The sequence below is a fragment of the Neovison vison genome, chromosome 12 (genome assembly GCF_020171115.1).
Source record: "Neovison vison isolate M4711 chromosome 12, ASM_NN_V1, whole genome shotgun sequence".
Taxonomy (NCBI): domain Eukaryota; kingdom Metazoa; phylum Chordata; class Mammalia; order Carnivora; family Mustelidae; genus Neogale; species Neogale vison.
The window spans coordinates 54,864,386-54,885,299 of record NC_058102.1 but is presented as its reverse complement, the minus strand read 5'-3'; the positions used below and the strand labels follow the sequence as shown (position 1 = coordinate 54,885,299).

The window sequence follows — 20,914 nt, the reverse complement described above, 5'->3', positions numbered from 1 at the left end:
CATTTTCTCTTCCTTAGGATTTTTAAGTGTTTTCTCTAGCTTACTTTATTATCAGAATACAGTATGTAATACATATAATCTACAAAGTTAGTGTTGCTCGACTGTTTATGTTATTGGTAAGGCTTCCAGTCAACAGGCTATTAGTAGTTAAGTTTTGGGGGAGTCAAAAGCTATATGCTTATTAGCTGCTGCTCGGAGGATCGGTGTCCCTAAACCCTGCATTGTTGAAGGGTCAACTGTACAGGCAGACTTCAGAGATATTGCGGGTTTGGTCTCAGACCACTGATATAAAGTGAGTATTGTAATAGAGGGAGTCAAATGAAATGTTTGATTTCAGTGCAAACAAAAGTTATGTTTATACTGTACTGTAGTCCATTAAGTGTGCAATAGAATTATGTGTAAAATTAAAAAAAAGTGCATCCCTTAATTAGAATACTTTATTGCTCAGGCATCAGTTGGTTGAATTTTGCTTTCTTGTGCTGCAAAGATACTGTGTTTTTTATGGTCATTTAAAGTGCCAGGCTCTTGTTTTCCTCTCAGATCATGATCTCAGAGTCTTGAGATAGAGCCCGGTACCATGCTCCATACTCAAGTGTGGAGTCTGCTTAAGGCTCTCTTTCCTGGACCCCTGGGTGGCTCAGTTGGTTAAGTGTCTGCCTTCAGCTCAGGTCATGATCTCAGAGTTGTAGGTCCCTCAGGTGGGAGCCTGCTTCTCCCTCTGCCCACTCCTCCCCCTGCTTGTGATCTTTCTCTCTCTTTGACAATAAACAAAATTTAAAAAAAAATTATCAGGGGCATCTGGGTGGCTCAATCACTTGGGTACCTGCCTTTGGTTTGGTCATGATTCCCAGGTCCTAGGATCCAGTCCCACATCAGGCTCCCTGTTCAGCCGGGAGCCTGCTTTCTCCCTCTCCTCCCCACCTGTGCTCTCTCTCACTATCTCTGTCACAATCTCTGTCTCTCTCTCTCATATAAATAAATAAAATCTAAAAAAAATTATCATTATTAAAAAAAAAAGACTTTCTTTCTCTAGGGGTGCCTGGGTGGCTCAGTGGGTCAAGCATCTGCCTTGGGCTCAGGTTGTGATCCTGGGGTCCTTGGATGGGGATCCAGCCCTGCCTCATGCTCCCTGCCAAGCAGGGAATCTGTTTATCCCTCTCTCTCTACCCCTTCCCACTGCTCGTGCTCTCTCTCTCATGTGTATGCTCTCTCTCTCTCTCAAAGAAATAAATAAAATCTTGGGACACCTGGGTGGCTCAGTCGATTAAGCATCTGCCTTTGGCTGAGGTCATGATCCCAGGGTCCTGGGATAGAGTCCCACATCAGGGACCTTGCTCATCAGGGAGCCTGCTTCTGCCTCTGCCTGCTGCTCCCCCTGCTTGTGAGCATTCTCTCTCTTTCTCTCTCTGACAAACAAATAAATAAAATCTTAAAACAATAAAAAAAATGAAATCTTAAAAAAAACTCTTTCCCTCCCCCTTGTAATACAAAGAAATAAGTCTTTTTAAAAATACTTTACTGCTAAAAACATGTTTAACTGTTATCTGAGCTTTCATCAAGTCCTAATCACTGATTGCAGACCACGGTAACAAATAAAGTAATAATTCAAAAAGTTTAAAATGTTATGAGAATAACCAAAATGTGACACAGAAACACAAGGTGAGCAAATGTTGAAAAAAAAATGCAAGGTTGCCACAAACCTGCAATTTATAGAAAACACAGTACCTGTGAAGCATGAGGAAGCGAAATTCAGTAGGACTGCACACAACCGTTTTGCTTTAGAGAGAATTATGCACTTTTTTTTTTTAATTATGCACTTTTTTATCACTGTATTAGTTTGCTGGGGCAGCTCTAATGAGGTACACAAGCTGAGTGGCTTGAGCAACAGAAATTCAGAGTCTTATAGTTCTGGAGGCTAGAAGTCTGAAATCAAGCTGTTGGAGGGGTTGGTTCTTTCTGAGCACCAGGAGGGAAAAAGCTGTCCCAGGCCTTTTTCTTTGGCTTGTAGATGGCTGTTTTTTTGTTCGTATGGCTTCCCTCCTGCATATATGTTTTCAAATTTCCTCCTTTTTTTTTTTTTAAAAAAGATTTTATTTATTTATTTGACAGATAGAGATCACAAGTAGGCAAAGAGGCAGGTGGAGAGAAAGAGAGAGAGGAGGAATCAGGCTCCCTGCTGAGCAGAAAGCCCGATGCGGGGCTCAATTCCAGGATGCTGGGATCATGACCTGAGCGGAAGGCAGAGGCTTTAACCCACTGAGCCACCCAGGTGCCCCAAATTTCCTCCTTTTAACAGGATACTAGTTATCCTGGATTAGGGCCCCCTTGAATGACCTCCTTTTATCTCAATTACCTCTGCCAAGACTATTTTCAAATAACTTCACATTCTGTGGTACTGGAAGCTAGGACTTCAACATCTGAATTTTGGGGTGGCACATTTCAACTCATAATAGTACCTCGTTCTTGAATTATGTATACATTCAAAGTTAGTCGAGTGCATCTATTTCAGGTGTCTTCTGCAGAAACTTTGTTTTTCCACCTTTCCCAACCAGCTCCTGCAGGCATGTGCTTCAAACTCCTCTGGGGAGTTTTGTGATTCTGCAGCTCTGTTTTAAACTGAGCATGTTAGTTTCCTTTTTAAATTTTATTTTTTAAAGAAGAGAGAGAGAGAGAATGTGTGCTGAGCAGAGGGTGGGGTGAGGGGAAGGGCAGGACAGAGGGAGAGGGAGAAGGAGAGAGAGAATTTTAAGCAGGAAGCCTGACACCAGGCTCGATCCTGCGACCCTGACATCGAGACTTGAGCCCCAAATCAAGAGTCAGACGCTTAACCGATGGAGCCACCCAGGCGCCCCAAGCAGGTTAGTTTCCTATTGTTGCTGTAATGAATCAGCACACATTTGTTGGTTTCAACCAACCCAGATTTTTATCTTACAGTTCTGGAAGTCAGAAGTCTCAAGTGGGTAGACAGGCTTGCATTCCTTCTGGAGGCTCAGGGCAGAGGCCTTTTCCTTGCCTTTCTTCAGCTTCTAAAGACTGCTTACATTGCTTGGCTTGTGATGCTTCCACCTGCAAAGCCATTTCAAGTCATTCTCACATTCCCTATGCCGGCAGTGACACCTGTGCCTTTTTCTTCCACATTCAGGGTCTTTGTGGTGACATCAATCTCACTGGATAACCCAGAATAATCGCCGTGTTTCAAGGTCAGTTGCCTAATTCTGTCTGCAATCTCTATTCCCTTTTGCTATTTTGACACTCTTAAAAAACTAATATATTCATAGTTCTGGAGAATTGGACATAGATGTCTTTGATGGTTACCTGCCAGCCACACTGAGCTTTCAATGACTGGGTTCCATTTATTCGGTTTATTGTCCTATTTTCACTCTGGGGGAATCAATGTTTTGCTTGCTATGTGTAGCAGAGAACTACATATCCCTGTTATAGAGACAACCAGCATCCTGCCTAATGATAGAACTAAAGATGTGTTCCCATTGAGCAGAGAGCTGGGCACCCTGTTACTTCCTATCTAACACTGTCAGAAACCACTTCCCAGCCCTACTGTAATTTTAGCATTACAATTAAATTCTTTATACCCAATTTATTTGTGTAGGTTATTTTTCTCTAAATATTTTTCTTTTGGATCTAATGCTATTTTAATTTTTTAATTTGTTAAAGATTTAAATATTTTAAAGATTTAAAATTTGTTAAAGATTAAAGATAAAGATTTATTTATTTATTTTAGAGGGACAGAGTAAGAGGGGAGTGCTGAGGGAGAGAGAGAATCCAGGTGCACTTCTCCCAGGTGGGCTGCCTGATGAGGGGCTTGATCCCACAACCCTGAGATCATGACCTGAGCTGAAATCAAGAGTCGGACTCTTTTTTTTTTTTTTTTAAGAATTTATTTATTTATTTGATAGACAGAGATCACAAGTAGGCAGAGAGGCAGGCAGAGAGAGGGGCCAGGGGAAGCAGGCTCCCTGTCTAGCAGACAGCCTGATGCGGGGCTCGATCCCAGGACTCTGGGATCATGACCCGAGCCGAAGGCAGAGGCTCAACCCACTGAGCCACCCAGGCGCCCCAAGAGTTGGACTCTTAACTGGCTGATCTACCCCGGCGCCCCCCCCCCAAGTATTATTGGTGAAGTTAGCAATTTTTTTTCATTAAACAAACATATGAATTTTGGTATGTGTTATACACTGGTCTAGATGGAAAGGACACAGTAATGAAAAAAGAAAGTAGACGGAGGCCTGAAATTCTTGTTCCATAAAGGTGTCTCTCTCTCTCGCTTCATTCTTGGCCTTCCTGCCAGCCTAGGTTTAGCCAGTCTCAATGCCCACCATACTTCTGACTTCAGATGCCCTCTGCCTGATTCTTGGCTGTGCTAATGAACGGCCTAAAGAAGCTGACCATGCCCTCCAGGAAATTACCAGCTGGTTGGGAAGAAACAGATAACAGGCGAACCGATTAAGCACTGAGTAAGCAGCTTGGGTACTCAGTACTCTATATTAGCATATCATCTATTGGACACAGTTTCTTTCTTTCTTTCTTTTTTTTTTTTTTTGGACACAGTTTCTAACAGGGAAAATGAAAGTAGAAGGGAATGAGCCCACACCCACCCACCCATGAAGCAGTTACTTTCACCAACAACCGTGTAGGATGCAAAGAGTCTGGTCCGGAATGCAGGGACCTGAAATCTGTTTTAACTCTGGCACTCTTTTCGTGCTCACTTTTTTATGATTTACCTCAGTGTCATTCATTATCTCCCATTTCCCCCCCTACCCCTTAGCGAATGAAGGGTTAATGTAGACTGGGAAACCTCAGGGGAATCTTCCTGGGTTGGAAAAATGAATCTCTTATTTTTGAAATTCTCACCATTTCTTTCAGTTTCCACCAGGATAATAATGAGGGGATAGGTTAGAATTTAGCTGGGGAGACAGTCACTCTGGGCAAGAAAGGAAAGTGGGGGTGGGGTGAAGGGGTTCCCACCCATCCCCTGATTTCAGCCTCTTTTCCTGAGCTGACTACTCTTACCTCCTCAGCTCAGGTGGCCTTCACTACTTGCTCCTGCCTAGAACACCCACTGAGCTGGGCAGGGTAGATCCCAGTGAATGTGACTTTGGAAGGTTGAGTTTTCAAGGAACAGAAGGATCTCCCGATGCTCCTGCCTTCGTTAGCCCTCATCAGTCTCTGTCATGTCCCAACTTCTAAGAATTGTCTCCACCCCATAACTCAATCTGTTTTCTCCATTATAATTGCAATCTTTCTGGCAGTAGCCATCTAACCATATAGCTAATTTTTAATAATGCCCGTGGTCAAATCAACTTGAAGGTAGTGATAACATTTTTCACAACATTTATTGTCAAGAAGTAGAAATGAAAAGGAAGCCTGTTTTAATTTTCCTGCTGTAGCTGTTAATCTCCTATAGCCCCACATAGTAAACTGTCCCATTTGTATATATTTAGCATGGTTTTTAACATTGTCAGGTAACAAAAGTCAGAAATATGGTGCTATTTCTAGAACACTGGCCTAAATTAAATTTACTATATGCACATAATTCTAGGCAATGTTAGAATTCTACTAAGAACACATTGTAGCAGAAGCTAAAGGTTAAGAAGAAACTGTATCAAAATATACATTATGGCCATAGGTAAATCTCAGTAATGAACATATAATACTCATTTTAAGCCGGTTTGCTTTTTGGAGAAAGCTTCAGAATTATTAACTTTTGTCTCAACAGTTTTGAATGATTTAAGCAAACATATCGTGTTGGGTAAATGCAGAGTGTTGTGTTGAAGAACTCCAGGAGACAAAATGTATGTTTATATTCATATTATGCTGTTAACTGAATGATGAAAAACATTTGTGAAAGGTGATAATTGGAGTTTGGAGAAACTGATCCTAAGCATGTTTTTCTTTGCTCTTTTTTGAAAATATTTTAAAAATTTATTTGAATTTATTTTAAAATGTATTTATTTAAAAGAGAGAGAGAGAGCATGAGCAGGGCAGGAGTAGAGGAGAGAAAGGGAGAAGCCAGCTCCCCACCGAGCAGGGAGCCCAATGCAGGACTCGATCCCAGGACCCTGGGATCATGACCTGAGCTCAAGGGAGATGCTTAACTGACTGAGCCACCCAGATGCCCCCTAAGCACATTTTTCTGATGGTACTCAGCTATTAGGGCCAGTCGTATGTCAAAGCCTCCCCTACCCCTACCCCAGTTTGTATCCTTTGGGTCAGCTTTTCCAAATCCCTCTTTAGTCAGTTGGGTCTGGCTTGGCTCAGGCAAGAAAAGCTCCTGTTGGCTCTTGCCACCATGCTCAGTTGGGGCCCCAGTGTAGTGCTCCTTCTGGCTGGTTGGAGGCTAAGGCAGCAGGAAAGGGCTTGTTGAGCTGAGTAGTAGAGGTGACAGGCTTGCTTATAGTTCAAGGAAGGAGGAGGAAGTCTAAGAAAATGCTAAATATTTATCTTTATTGCCTTGTTTTTCATCAGATTTGTAAGCAGATTCCACAAATCCAGCCAGTCTTGTCTGTAGCTGTCCTGCTTCCTACCTCTGTGGTTTCTTCCTACAGGTTTCAATACTTGGTCCCTTTAGTTGTTCCAGGGGACTGATGTCTTATTATGAGTCAAAATGAGTTCTGGCAGAGGAAGAAGAAGGAAATAAAGCATCCACTAGAGTGTTCTTAAAGCCCTGTAGTACCTGCAATGAAAACACAGCTGGAATGTGAAGTCTCTAGTCTTCAACCTTGGACATATAGGGCATAGATTTCCACAGGCTGGTCCAGACATATACACAACCCAAGATCCAGCAGGCAGAAGAAACCATGAAAGTATGTGCGCATTAGGAATTCTAAAAACTAGTATCCTTTTCCTCATCCTTGCTCCTACAAAACTTAACTGAATGACAAGGGGTCAAATTTCCAGCCAGCCTTATGAAGGGTGGAAAATGGTAGCAAAAGAGAACCAGGGGGAGATTGAAGACACACAATAGAAGTCTTAGCTTAAGTTCTCATTGACTGTTGAAAGACATCTCTCTTGTGTGACTGAGTTTCCTCATTGGTAAGTTGAGGAGGCAAGTTTTTCCTGTTGCTTTTAGAGGGCTCTGCTGCTTGTTCAGCATTCTGTGGCATTTCTGGAGCGTGTGTTGCCCTCCATAGCATGCTCCTCAGGCAGAATAAGAGTGGAAGGCAGGGCTGCTCTTTTGTTACTTTAGTGGGGAGGTATGACTATAGCAGCCCAGAAGGCCCAGCAGTGGTTACTTCCTTTACAGCATGGAAATAGAATGGCTTGTTGATACTGAAAGTTGAACCTGTTTTATTTGCATCTGTTCTTGAAGCCCAAGCATCTCATGTATCACCACCAGGTGACTCGGGTTTCACTGGCTGTGCTTCTCATCCTCACCCACATTCCATTCATAGGATGGTCCAATCTAGAATTCTAGATCAGGAGCATTCACATCTGATTAGATCTCTGATTTATCTTATGACCTTGGGCCAGTCACCTTAGCACTCAGACCTTAGTTTCCATGGATGAAGTTGTTAAGAGAGCTGTAGGGTATTCGGAAGTGGCTTTCTATTATAAAAATGAAGAGGGACACCAGGGTGGCTCAGTCAGTTAAGTGTCTGTCTTTGGCTCAGGTAACGATCAGAGGTTTCTGGATCAAGTCCCGTGTCAGGCTCCCTGCTCATTCAGGAGTCTGCCTCTCCCTCTCGGTCTGCCACTCCCCTAGTTCATGTTCTCTCCCTCTCTCTCTCTCTGTGTGTCAAATAAATAAATAAATAAATAAAATCTTAAATAAAAACAAATAAATAAGAATGGAAATATTCCAATTCTGTAGGACTGAGGAAAAAGAAATACTAAGTAAACCAAATGTGATCTTATAATGATCTATAAAGAAATACCCCTTCAACAACACTGCTTTTATCTTTCCAAGTCTGCTTTTCTTTGGCTGATATTAAAATTGACTATTTTTAAGTCACTGAGTTAGCATTGGCTGGGGAATGGAGTCAAGCCGACTTAAAAATGGAAGCATGAGCTCATGTTAACTACAAACAGATGGCCCATAAAGATCTGATAGTATCAGCATGGACCCAGGTTGTGGGTTTATAGATATTCAGATAGCATATGAGATAAGTCCCTCACAAAAAGAAATTCACTGAACCTTGGGATAGAACTCTTTGTGCTAGATGGAAATCCTTATTATTTTTACTCTGAGTTATAGGATTTAACAGTGATATCGGGGTTGCTCCTTTGTGGCTTTTGTTTAAACTTTAGTAAAACATATTTTGGGTGTCCAGGGAGAAGTGTACTCCATAGATTACATGTGCAGAAGCATCTAGGTGGATAGAAATTTAGAGATATCATTCTTTGAATACCATCTCCAGTCCCACCAATACAGGGAAATCTGAGAAGCTAGGTGAACTCAGGCTCATCCAAGAAAATAAACTGAGTTCTGACAGTAAGAGCTACAGAATGCAATGTTCTGTGGTCTGTGCATTTATCCAAACATGAGAAGGAACAGTAGTGGCCTTTTAGTATGCTACGGTATTAGATATAGATAGGATGTCTGGCCAGTCTCTATGAGGTAGATATTGTCCAACCTGTTCTAGAATGAATTTTCTCAGAGACAGAACATTCTGTGATAGCACCACGTCAGACACAAATTCTGGCTTAATTTTAGAGGCCACAGAACTGTGAATGTTAGCATTGACAGCAAATGAGACTTGTCCACTGAAAACTACAAAATATCATTGAGGGAAATTAAAGATCTAAATAAGTGGAAAGACATCTTGTGTTCTTAGTAGGCAGACTTAATATTAAGATGGCAGTACTCCCCAAGTTGATTTATATAGTCAATGTATTCTCTACCAAAATTCCAGAAGGCCTTTTTTACAGAAATGGCCAAGTGGATTCTAGAAGTAACGTTGGAATGTAAGGATCTTACAATATCCAAAACAACCATCGAAAAGAACAAACTTGGATGACACATATTTAATGATTTTAAAACTCACTGGAAAGCTAAGTAATTAAGACTGTATACTATTGGTATAAGGATAGACATATAGACAGATTTAAGAGTCTTGAAATAAACTCAGACCTATGGCCATTTGATTTACTACACAGTGCTGAAACAGTTTATTGTGCAGACACATTGGATATTCATATGCAACACTAAGACACTGAAACTGTGCTGAAACAACTGGATATCCACATGCAAAGGAATGAAATGGAATGCTTACTTCACAACATATGTAGAAGTTGACTCCAAATAGGTCTTAGACCCAAATGTGAGAACTAAAACCATTATTCAGCCACAAGAAAGAATGAAGTACTGATTTATAGCTACAGCATGGATGTGATGGTTAAGAAATGGAGTTCAGATGGTGGAGAAGCAGGGGGACCTGGGGCTTTCCTCATCCCTCAACATAGCAGTACTGAGGTCTGGTCACTTGGAACACTCAGGAAACCCATCTAAGGATTGGAAGAAGGATTTCCGTAGTTGGAGGGAAATGACGTGGCAGGTGTGAGGTGTGTGGAACTGAATTGGGAGACAGAAAAGCTGCCATGCTGCGGAGGTGAAGAACCCCTTTCTGCAGGGAGAGAAAATGGAGAGAGGGAGAGACAGGTTGAGAGAGTGTGGCATCAGGTGTGCACAAGAAGAAAACTTCTCAGACCCAGAGTGTCATGGTTAATTTTATATGTCTATTTGACTGGGCTGTTGAGTGTCCAGATAGCTGGGGAATGTTATTTCTGGGTGTGTCTGTGAGGATGTTTCTGGAAAGGATTAGCATTCGAATCAGCAGACTGAGTAAAGACCTGCCCTCATCAGTGTGGGTGGGCATTATCATATTTGGGGCAAATATGGTGGAGGAAGGGTGACTTCCTCTCTCTTGAGATGGGACTTCTGTCTTGTCCTGCCCTCCAACATTGGAGCTCCTGGTTCTCTGGCCTTTATGCTCTGGGACTTACACCAGTGGCCCCCAGTTCTCAGAACTTCAGCCTCATAATGAATTGTACCACCAGCTTTCCTGACTTTCCAGCTTGCAGACTGTGGGACTACTTGGCCTGCATAACTACATGAGCCAATTCCAATAATAAATCTCCTCTTACATATCTGCATATCCGTGTATATTTATCTATCTACATCTATATATCTTATTGGTTCAATTCTCCAGAGAACCATACAATGGGTGACTTTAAAAACATGGTAAGTGAAAGGAACCAGACACAAAGCTACAGATTGGATGATTCAGTTCATATGAAATGTTCAAAATAGGCACATACACAGAGACAGCAAGTAGGTGAGTGATTGCCAGGGGCTAGGGGAGTGGGCATTGGGGTCTAACTGCTATTGGTACAGATTTCTTTTGGGGGATGATGAAAATATTCTAAAATTATAAAGCAGTGATGGTTGTACAACTTTGTGAACATAAAAACCACTGAATTGTATACTTTAAGAAAGATGAGTTTTATGGTTATATGAATTATATCTTGGTCAAAAAGAAAGCAATACTGAAGGTAATTCTAATTTTGCAAAAAAAAAAAAAAAGGGAGAGAGAGCGAGAGAGAAAAGAAAAGAGCAAAGATTTTCAAGGCTCTGCTAGAAAGATGGCATAATGTAAGAAAACAAATTCCAAAGCCACACAACCTGGAAATTCCAAATCCCTGTTACTAGCTGTGTGATCAGGAGCAAGTTACTTAATCTTTCTGTGACCCAGTTTCTTCATCTGTATGTGAAGTGCTTAGAACGGCACCTAATACATGGGGAGCACTGTATGAACGTTTGTCATTGTATCTACATGCCATCAAATGCACTAGGCTGGAGCGGGAAGCTGTGCTAACCCATAAATGACCATTAAGGAGGGGCACAGCAGGGCAAAGTCCAAAGCAGATGGCTTCACTTGGTTTATTGTTTGAACGCTGCTCTGTGTTGACTCATGGAAAGAAATGGAGTTTAGTGGGAGAGGAGGGAGAGAGAGTATGGGTCCAGGATGCAGTATCTATATTTAACTTTTCCTGGCTCCTGAAAAAGATCTAAAACTATGTCAGGAGAGACATTCAGAGGAGGGAACCCGAGAAAGGTATGGTGAAAAGTACTTTAAAAATTTTTGTTGTTCAATTTAGATAAATATTAGGCAAAAATTTTGAGGGTTTTCCTCTGGATTTAGATAATAAACAGGATCTTTGTTCTTCCCTTCCTGTCTCTACTGGGATGTTGTTACCTCTTTTGTTACAAAATAAAATCAAACAGCTGTTTCAAGATTTTATTTATTTATTTATTTAGAATGTGGAGGGGAGGGGCAGAGAGAGAGGCAAGGAGAGAGAATCTCAAGCAGACTCTGTGCTGAGTGCAGAGCCTGTTGTGGGACTCGATTTGATAACCCTAAGATCATGAGCTGAGCCGAAATCATGAGTTGGATGCTTAGCGGACTGAGCCACCCAGGCACCCCCAAGCATATCTTTAAAGTTCATGCCACTCCCACATTTTTATTCCCAAGACAATCAAGAAGCCAGGGCCGTGTCAAGTATTTCTAACAATATTCACGTCCCTTTGTTTTAAACTGCTTTCTGCATCCTTGTACGGTGTATTTACTCTTCCTAAGTTTTCTGTAGATCTGATTCTTTCTGTCAACATGTAGCAAAGAAGGACTAGATTACGCAGCCATATTGAAGGGATGGTATAAGGTATTAGATTTCTTACTTAAAAGGATAGAGAAAAACTCAGTTGTCCATCTTTCCTTTGGTTTTACACTTCTGAATTCTCTTCTATGTGAATATATGTTACAGAGCTTCAGATCATAATTTTGATTTCTTGGATACTAAATAAATAATTCTAATGCCTTATATTTTTACTTTATATGTTTCATGATGCTTTGTATACAAACTTCTGACAAAGAGATGTTAATTGGCTTATGTAAGGCCACACTCAAGATGGGGCTAACCCAGGGCGGTAACTGAGATCTTATATCCCCTTTGCCTGTATGAGCAGAGGATCCTTTTTTTTTTTTTTTTTTTAAATATTTTATCCATTTATTTGAGAGGAAGAGAGCACTCATACACAGAGGTAGAGGGAGAGGGAGAAGCAGAATCCCTGCTGAGCAGAAAGCCCTATGCGAGGCTCAATCCCAGGACTCTAGGATCATTACCTGTGCTGAAGGCAGATGCTTAACTGAGCCACCCAGGTGCCCTGAGGATACTCTCTTTTCATTCTACATTTCTCCCAGAACTTTCTATTAATAAATAATCTAGGGATGCCTGGGTGGCGCAGTCGGTTGGACGACTGCCTTCGGCTCAGGGCGTGATCCTGGAGTCCCGGGATCGAGTCCCGCATCGGGCTCCCAGCTCCATGGGGAGTCCGCTTCGCTCTCTGACCTTCTCCTCGCTCGTGCTCTCTCTCACTGTCTCCCTCTCTCAACTAAATAAATAAAATCTTTAAAAAAAAAAAAAATAATCTAGGTGAAGGGTCACCTGGGTGGCTCAGTTGGTTGGACGACTGCCTTGGCTCAGGTCATGATCCTGGAGTCCCAGGATCGAGTCCCACATCAGGCTCCCAGCTCCACAGGCAGTCTGCTTCTCTCTCTGACCTTCTCCTCGCTCATGCTCTCTCTCACTGTCTCTCTCTCAAATAAATAAATAAAATCTTTTAAAAAAAAAAGAAAAAAAAAGAAATAATCTAGGTGAGAAAAATATGACCAGTGCTAGGGCAGAAGGCAGCTGAAGCCAAGGTGAAGATTAATGCCAGAGCCTCATTATACTTGTTATTATATATCCATGCTAATATAGAAATAGTATTATTTAATGTTCATATGATCCCAGGTTTTTCTCCAAAGGGCATCTCATATATGCATTAATCTGTCTTCCTAAAAATTATTGGCATCAATATATGAGAGAAGAAAAAGTATGATCGACAAATGATGGAACAATGAGTAGAATTGGCCTGAAATCTCTGAAATACCAAAGACTTAACAGTAGCTTAACCCTATTTCCCAATCATTTACTATCGAAAAGTTCTAACTGTGGGCTGCAAGGGTACTTCAGACGAAAGAGCCCTAGGCCTGTGGGGGAAGGGGGAAAGGGGTAACATGATAATTCTACCTTAGACCTCTGAAATCCATTAGCTTTCCTTTAGTCTAAAATTTTAAGTCCTGTTGTATGTTTTATCTTATTTGTCTTGCCAGAACGTCTCTGATTAGGTGGTTCAAGGATTATGATCCATTATTTTATGGATTAGAAGTTAAAACCCAGGGATGTGATAAAACTTGCCCAAAATGATAGAGTCAGAGAGAGACAGAGATAATGTTAAAACATGGATGCCAATTTAGAACTTTATTAAACTAGGGCCTGATAAATTTTAAATCTGACTACATTACTTTACCCACTAACTTAAAAAGTCATTTATTAAAAACTTCAGCTGAATATAAAATTGAGCATAAAATTAATGAACTTGAACATAAAATTAATATATTTATAGCAGTCCATTGTCCAGTTATATGAAAATTTGACATCCCTCTTTGTATTCATTAGGGTTTTCCAGAAAAAATAGAATGAACAGAACATTTATGTGTCATCTATGTATGTAGCTATCATCCACTGAGATTTATTTTAAAGACTTTGTGGATAGTTGGCAAGTCCAAAATCTTCAGGGTAGGTGAGCAGGCTGGAGACACAGTGAAGATATGCAGTTTAAGTGCAGTATGGTGGCAGAATTTCCTCCTCTTTTGAGGAGGTCAAAGACCTTCAACGGATTGGGTGAGGCATACCCAAATTATGGAGGGTAATCTCCTTTACTCAAATTTCACTGACTTAAATGTTAATCTCATTTAAAAATTCCTTCACAGAAAGATCAATGTTTGATGAATTATCTTGGTACCATGGCCTAGCCAAGCTGACACATAAAATTAACCATCATACTCTTCTTGATGAAAATTTTTATTTCTACTTTTTAAAATTTTTTTATTGTAGAAAATTTCAAAATTATACAAAAGCAAATAGGTAGGATGGTAAGATGACTTCTTATGTATTTAATAACCCCAATTTAATTATTTTCAACACCTGGCCAACCATGTTTCATATTTATCTCTGCACACTTCCATTGCTTAAATCCTGGGATTATTTTGAAGCACATGCCTATTTCTGCTTTCAAAAGAAATAAGTAACAGTACAATAATTTTTTTTTGCATGTTCAGACTCATCTTCCATTAAAAAAAATCCTCTTAAGGGATGCCTGGCTGGCTCAGCTGGTGAAGTGTGTGACTCTTGGTCTTAGGGTTGTGAGTTTGAGCTCGATGTTGGGTGTAGAGATTACCTGCTTCTCCCTCTGCCTTTGCCTGCCTCTCTGTCTGCCTGTGCTCGCTCTCTTTCCCTCTCTCTCTGACAAATAAATAAATAAAATCTTTTAAAAAAAAAATCTTAAAAAAAATCCTTTTATAATTAATTCAGGGAGAGAAATTCCTGGGTCAAAATTATGAATGTCATTAAGGCTCTTTTCTTACATGTTGCCAAATTTGTTTCCATAACTATAGAAATTTAGATTCCCTGTGGTTCTTCAGAGTATCAGAATTCTCTTTCATTTTTTTTTCTTAAGCGGATAGGCAAAAATAATTGCCTCTTGTTTTTACTTGAATGAGTATTATTTAATTACTAGTTAAGGTAAACATCTTTGATCTTACATTACCCTTCTTCCATATTTGTTAAATATTAATATTTTAGTTTGGTGTGTTGAATTTCTTTCTTTTTTTTTTTAATTTATTTTCAGCATAACAGTATTCATTATTTTTTCACCACACCCAGTGCTCCATGCAATCTGTGCCCTCTATAATACTCACCACCTGGTACCCCAACCTCCACCCCCCAACCACTTCAAACCCCTCTGATTGTTTTTCAGAGTCCATAGTCTCTCATGATTCACCTCCCCTTCTAATTTCCCCCAACTCCCTTCTCGTCTCTAACTCCCCATGTCCTCCATGCTATTTGTTATGCTCCACAAATAAGTGAAACCATATGATAATTGACTCTCTCTGCTTGACTTATTTCACTCAGCATAATCTCTTCCAGTCCCGTCCATGTTGCTACAAAAGTTGGGTATGCATCCTTTCTGATGGAGGCATAATACTCCATAGTGTATATGGACCACATTTTCCTTATCCATTTGTCCATTGAAGGGCATCTTGGTTCTTTCCACAGTTTGGCGACCGTGGCCATTGCTGCTATAAACATTGGGGTACAGATGGCCCTTCTTTTCACGACATCTGTATCTTTGGGGTAAATACCCAGTAGTGCAATGGCAGGGACATAGGGAAGTTCTATTTTTATTTTCTTGAGGAATCTCCACACTGTTCTCCAAAGAGGCTGCACCAACTTGCATTCCCACCAACAGTGGAAGAGGGTTCCCCTTTCTCCACATCCCCTCCAACACATGCTGTTTCCTGTTTTGTTAGTTTTGGCCATTCTAACTGGTGTAAGGTGGTATCTCAATGTGGTTTTAATTTGAATCTCCCTGAGGGCTAGTGATGATGAACATTTTTTTCATGTGTCTGATAGCCATTTGTATGTCTTCATTGGAGAAGTGTCTGTTCATATCTTCTGCCCATTTTTTGATATGATTGCCTGTTTCATGTGTGTTGAATTTGAGGAGTTCATTCTAGATCCTGGATATCAACCTTTTGTCTGTACTGTCATTTGCAAATATCTTCTCCCATTCCGTGGGTTGCCTCTTTGTTTTTTTGACTGTTTCCTTTGCTGTGCAGAAGCTTTTGATTTTGATGAAGTCCCAAAAGTTTATTTTTGCTTTAGTTTCCTTTGCCTTTGGGGTGTGTTGATTTTCTTTTGTTTTTCACTTTTCATGACCATTTATTTATTGTCATCTTAGTAATTTTCTTACTATAGTTACTAAGTTATATAGAATTTCCTTGTTTTTATTCATTGGTTGATCCTTTCTTTGTGAGTTTTTTTCCCTATTGGAAGGTGTCTTCTCACTCTCTCTCTATTTAAAAATATTTAATTATTTGAGAGAGAGCGAGCACACAAGCAGGGGAAGGAAGAAAGACAAGTGGACTCTGGGCTGAGCCTGGAGCCTAGTGGGGGCTCAATTCCATGGGGGAGGGGTCACTACTGGAGCTGAAATCCCAACTGCGCCGCTCAACCAATTGAGCCACTCAGGCGCCCTAGGAGTCTTTTCTTTTAGACTTATCAAATCCTCACCAATCCAATATAACTTACACTGTTATTTTTTGTTTCTTAAAACATATAATCATTTTTACAACTAAAATTTAATTTTGCATAGGAATGAAGTAAGGATGGAAATTATAATTGCCAAACGAGTAACCATAATATGCATATTATGCATAATCCACATAATGATAATCAATCTTAATAGTTCTCAACCTAGCTGTAATTTAGTATCTCCTGGGAAACAGTCCCTTTTTTCAGCGGTGATAGAAATCATAATTATGGGATTCATAATCATCACAATCTCTTCCAAGATCCACATATATAAATGTTTTGATAATAGGTGTTTTGTTTTCTTATTCAGAGCTATGGATGGTTACTTATAGGTACAGCTACTCCCCAGCCTGGGAGATAGGTGAAGGAGGGAGGAAGGGAGGAGAGACTGCGACGGATTGACTGTTTGTCATGGGTTGGGCACCATACTAGACTTTTTACATAACGTATCCCGTAGAGCTCTCAAATGCCTTGACAGATATTATGGTCTCTCCTTATAAGTGGAAAAACAGGCTCAGAAAGGTGACAATGACTTATATGCAGTTATGATGAATGGTGGACCTGAGATTCAAATAGTCTGATTCCAAATCTCCTTCTCTTACCACGATCCCATAGGGAATTATAGGCAGGGTGGGATAGGGATGAAACTTGAGAGTTTCTGGGCCTTCTGTGATATGGGTCAGAAGAAGCCAGTCTGAAGGAGTCTTCAGAATTTGAGAGGCAAGGCGGTAGAGCTGCGTGAGGGGACTTGCTGCTTGCCCCGCCCCTTTACTGGTGGGATTCATTTCTTGCTGCTCTCTGTGGTTCTTCCGCTGCCTCAGGAGAGAAAGAGGCGTCCTGCTCCCTAAATGAGGAAGGGAAGGCATGGCAAGTTCTGGTGTTATGTCTCTGAATGCTTGATGAATAACCTATCAAGCCAGACCAGGACCTCAGACCTCCGACTCTGTTATCATAGCACCAGCTCTTTGCTGATTCCACGTCTCCTAATTTCCAAAATGCTCAGCTCTGCAGCATGCGGACCCACTCCTGAAGAGGGACTCTGCTGTTTGCTTCTTGAGGTGCCAAATGACATTCCCAGAGGCATCTTTTTCATCTTGCCAGGCCTTTGTTGTTATTTACCTAGGATTACCTTCTATGTATAGAATCTTCAGAGGGACACACCCTGATGGCCTTGAGGTAAACGGCAGTTGAGCTGATTTCCTGATTGTGAAATCCCCTGCCCATTTTTCTCCCAGCCTGCCTGGGTCTGGGACTCCTTTATTAGACTATGAGAAAGTGTGTGTGTGTGTGTGTGTGTGTGTGTGTGTGTGCGCGCGCGCGCACACACACACGTGTTCCTTCAGTCTTTCACAAAATGTCTTCCTTCTGTCCTGTTCAGTGTGGCTCTCCTCTCTGCCAGAGGGCAATGTACTAGGATAGGCTGGGGAAGTGGCAGAGCAACAAAGGACTTCTCATTTATGGGGGAAATTGCCAAGATTTTAAAAGTACCAGAAGTCTCCCCACCACCCTGAAAGAAAAGTCTAGCAGAGTGAGGGGGACTGATCCTTGGAAACACACTGTGACTGAAGACAGTTGAAGAGAGGTGTTGAGAGAAGCCCCCAGCAGGTGTCTTCTGGTGTGTCCATCAGGTAGGACAAAGGGGACGCAGGTGGAACAGAAGCGATTCTGTGTTTGGGGCGGGCGGTAGTTGTGTGTCCTTGGCTTTTCCCTGATTGAGAAGCCTTATCCTGGACTGGGGAAATGGTTGTTTATTAGTGATCTCGGGAACAGAAAGCAGTCAGTGTGAGAATATCTAATTTGAAATATTTATGTTATTTCTGGGCTTTTGAGGTTCAAACATGGTAGATGGAGAATAATGGAATCAAGAATGTGCAAAATAGAATGATCCTTATAATAAAAATAAAATGTCTTGAATTTGTACAACACCTCAAAGGAAATAAAATGTAATCTCTGTAATCATATTTAAAATCTGATGGGGCATGTAGGGTTACTGTAATTCTTACCTAGATGTTAGGGAGCCTGTCTTGCAATCACATTGCTCCTCTATAAAGCAAATTTTTTGGGCTATACCAGGATGGAAGTTAAGCTTTCTTGTCTCTACCTGTGTAGCACATGCTTTAGGAATTCCTGTAGATATGTAAAAATAAGAAAAGTTGATAACACTCAAGCTCATTGTTAAAAGAAGGTCAGGACCTTTTTTTTTTTTTTTTTAAAGATTTTATTTATTTATTTGACAGAGGGAGATCACAAGTAGGCAGAGAGGCAGGCAGAGAGAGAGGAAGGGAAGCAGGCTCCCCGCTGAGCAGAGCGCCCTATGTGGGGCTTGATCCCAGGACCCTGGGATCATGACCTGAACCGAAGGCAGAGGCTTTAACCCACTGAGCCACCAGGTGCCCCAGAACCTTGGTTTAAACAAGACCAGGATTCCCAGACACACAGAAGACTCTCTTCCAACCATTTGTAAGTGCATTTCAAACTCCGGGTTTCTAGGAAAGCATGGGAGGCTGAAGATCAGAACAACCACAGTCCTTCAGCATCTGAGAACGGGAGAACAAGGGATTCCTTCTGGGTAGCCTCCTCCTCTCTTTGTCTCATCCACACTATGTGGTATCATGCTGCACAAGGCAAGTTACCTACACTGGTCAGGTTTTCTGGATTGCAAGAGGGTCTTTCAATGTGCCTTTCTCTTTACTCTTTGTCCTCTGACCAGTGTGCTTCAAGAGAAAGGTGGAGGCTTGGGTGCTGCGTGGTGATTCTGCCCCTGAGGCCAGTGCCCTGTCTCCTGGGAGTTCTAGCCCCTTCCTGACCCTCATGCTCTCAGTGAAAGATTGCTAGTTCTGGAAGCTAGACCCTTTTTCTCAAAAAGCAGAAGGTAGAAAAAGGATTGAGATGAGATCCAGGAATGTGAGCAAACAAAGAAAATGATCCAGGATTCTATGATCTGGTGAGTCCTGGGAAAAGTCTCTGATACCACTTTTATTTTCTGAATACGTTTTGAAGACAGACATGCAGACATTGTCTGTGCCCCTTTAAGATCTTGGAGAGCTACTCACCTGCCCTTCCCAAATTATGTTGTATTTGTTGGTAAAGTTTGGTTTCAGCATTATTCTTTCTTTGATTCTCTTGGATTCTGACATAATTCTTTTTTGACACTGCTGGTCTTGTCCATTTGAATGACAAGTACAGATGCGTAGTAAAGTAGTTTAAGGAATATTGGGTCTGTAATTAAAAGACTGGGGCATGAAACCTTGCTGGGTCATTTACTTGCTTTTTTGTGTTAAAGGTTTTATGCATTTATTTGACAGAAAGAAAGAGAGCACATGAGCAGGGGGAGCATTGGGCAGAGGGAGAAGCAGATTCCCTGATGAGCAAGGAACCAGATATGGGCCTTGATCCTAGGACTCTGGGATTGTGACCGGAGCCAAAGGCAGATGTTTAACCGACTAAGCCATCCAGGCACCCCTGTTTTATCTTTTTTTTTTTTTTAACCCTGGCTTATTCAAAACATGATCTTGCTGAACTGCGGTTTCCTCATTTCTGAGAAAATGCCTAACATATACCTGGGACATTGTAGTTGCTCAGCATATGTTTATTAGAGCTGAAAATAGGAAGGACAGCTTGCTTTTCAGAATGTTCAAGATTAAGTCATTTTGGAATCCTGTAGATAGAGCTGAGAAGTTCTTTTCTATCTCATTTCCAATTTAAGATGTTCATTCCAGGGGCACCTGGGTGGCTCAGTGGGTTAAGCCTCTGCCTTTGGCTCAGGTCATGATCCCAGAGTCCTGGGGTCAAGCCCCATATCTGGCTCTCTGCTCAGCGGGGAGCATGCTTCTCCCTGTCTCTCTCTGCCTGCCTCTCTGCCTACTTGTGATCTCTCTCTGTCAGATAAATAAATATTAAAAAAAAATCTCGTGGCAAATTACAACCTAAATATTAAAAAAAAAAGATGTTCATTCCAGTAAATGGTTTTTGGTTTTGGTTTTGTTTTGTTTTGCTAGACAGCTCAAGGGTGGGGATGAAGGGGGAGGGGAAGAGAAGGTGAGTGAGGTAGAAAGTGGGCTGCCTCAGTCTGGGGGCTGCCACTTCCATATATTTTACCCTCCTCACCTGAGGCCTTTGAGCTGTCTGCCTCATAGCCCACAGCTATTAATAGCTACCTTACCCAGCGTGGCATCCATCTGGGCGGATGGGTTGCTTGTCTTCATTAAAAACATGGCTGGTAGACCCACTTGTGTTGACACACAGATGAAAAGTTTGAGGGTGAGGCTGGTGTAACATTAATCATATCTTATGGGAACGGGGCCAGGTGTTATACAGAGGTCAGCTGAGGAATTTCTCATAACACGTAGGCAGATGGAATACAGAAGAATGGATCTAATTCTTAAAGTCTATTTGTAGATGTATTTTGGTAAGAATTTCTTCTGGACACTTCTGAGTAAATTGCTGACTATATCTGGGAGATTATATTGTGCTCACTGGATAGAAGTGTTGCTAGTAGGAGTTGTTCTTCTTGCAAATAGAACTGTGTTTGTGTATAATGAAGCAGGTACAAATATGTGGCATAGTGTTATGATTGCATTGTGCCTACGTATAAGAGTTTGGAGAGTTTGGGGCGCCTGTTGTGGCTCAGTGGGTTAAAGCCTCTGCCTTCGGCTCAGGTCGTGATCCCAGGGTCCTGGGATAGAGCCCTGCATCAGGCTCT

General features: G+C 41.4%; 1 protein-coding gene across 4 annotated transcripts in view; it reads left to right on the top strand.

The window, feature by feature from the left end:
- STYK1 (serine/threonine/tyrosine kinase 1) overlaps positions 1-20,914 on the top strand; it is a 39,955-nt gene that overhangs the window by 781 nt on the left and 18,260 nt on the right. The window contains exon 2 of one of the 4 annotated variants that reach the window (XM_044227450.1): positions 3,143-3,200. The gene's annotated coding sequence lies outside the window, so the exon portion shown is untranslated. The other 3 variants (XM_044227448.1, XM_044227451.1, XM_044227452.1) reach the window with 3 other exon arrangements.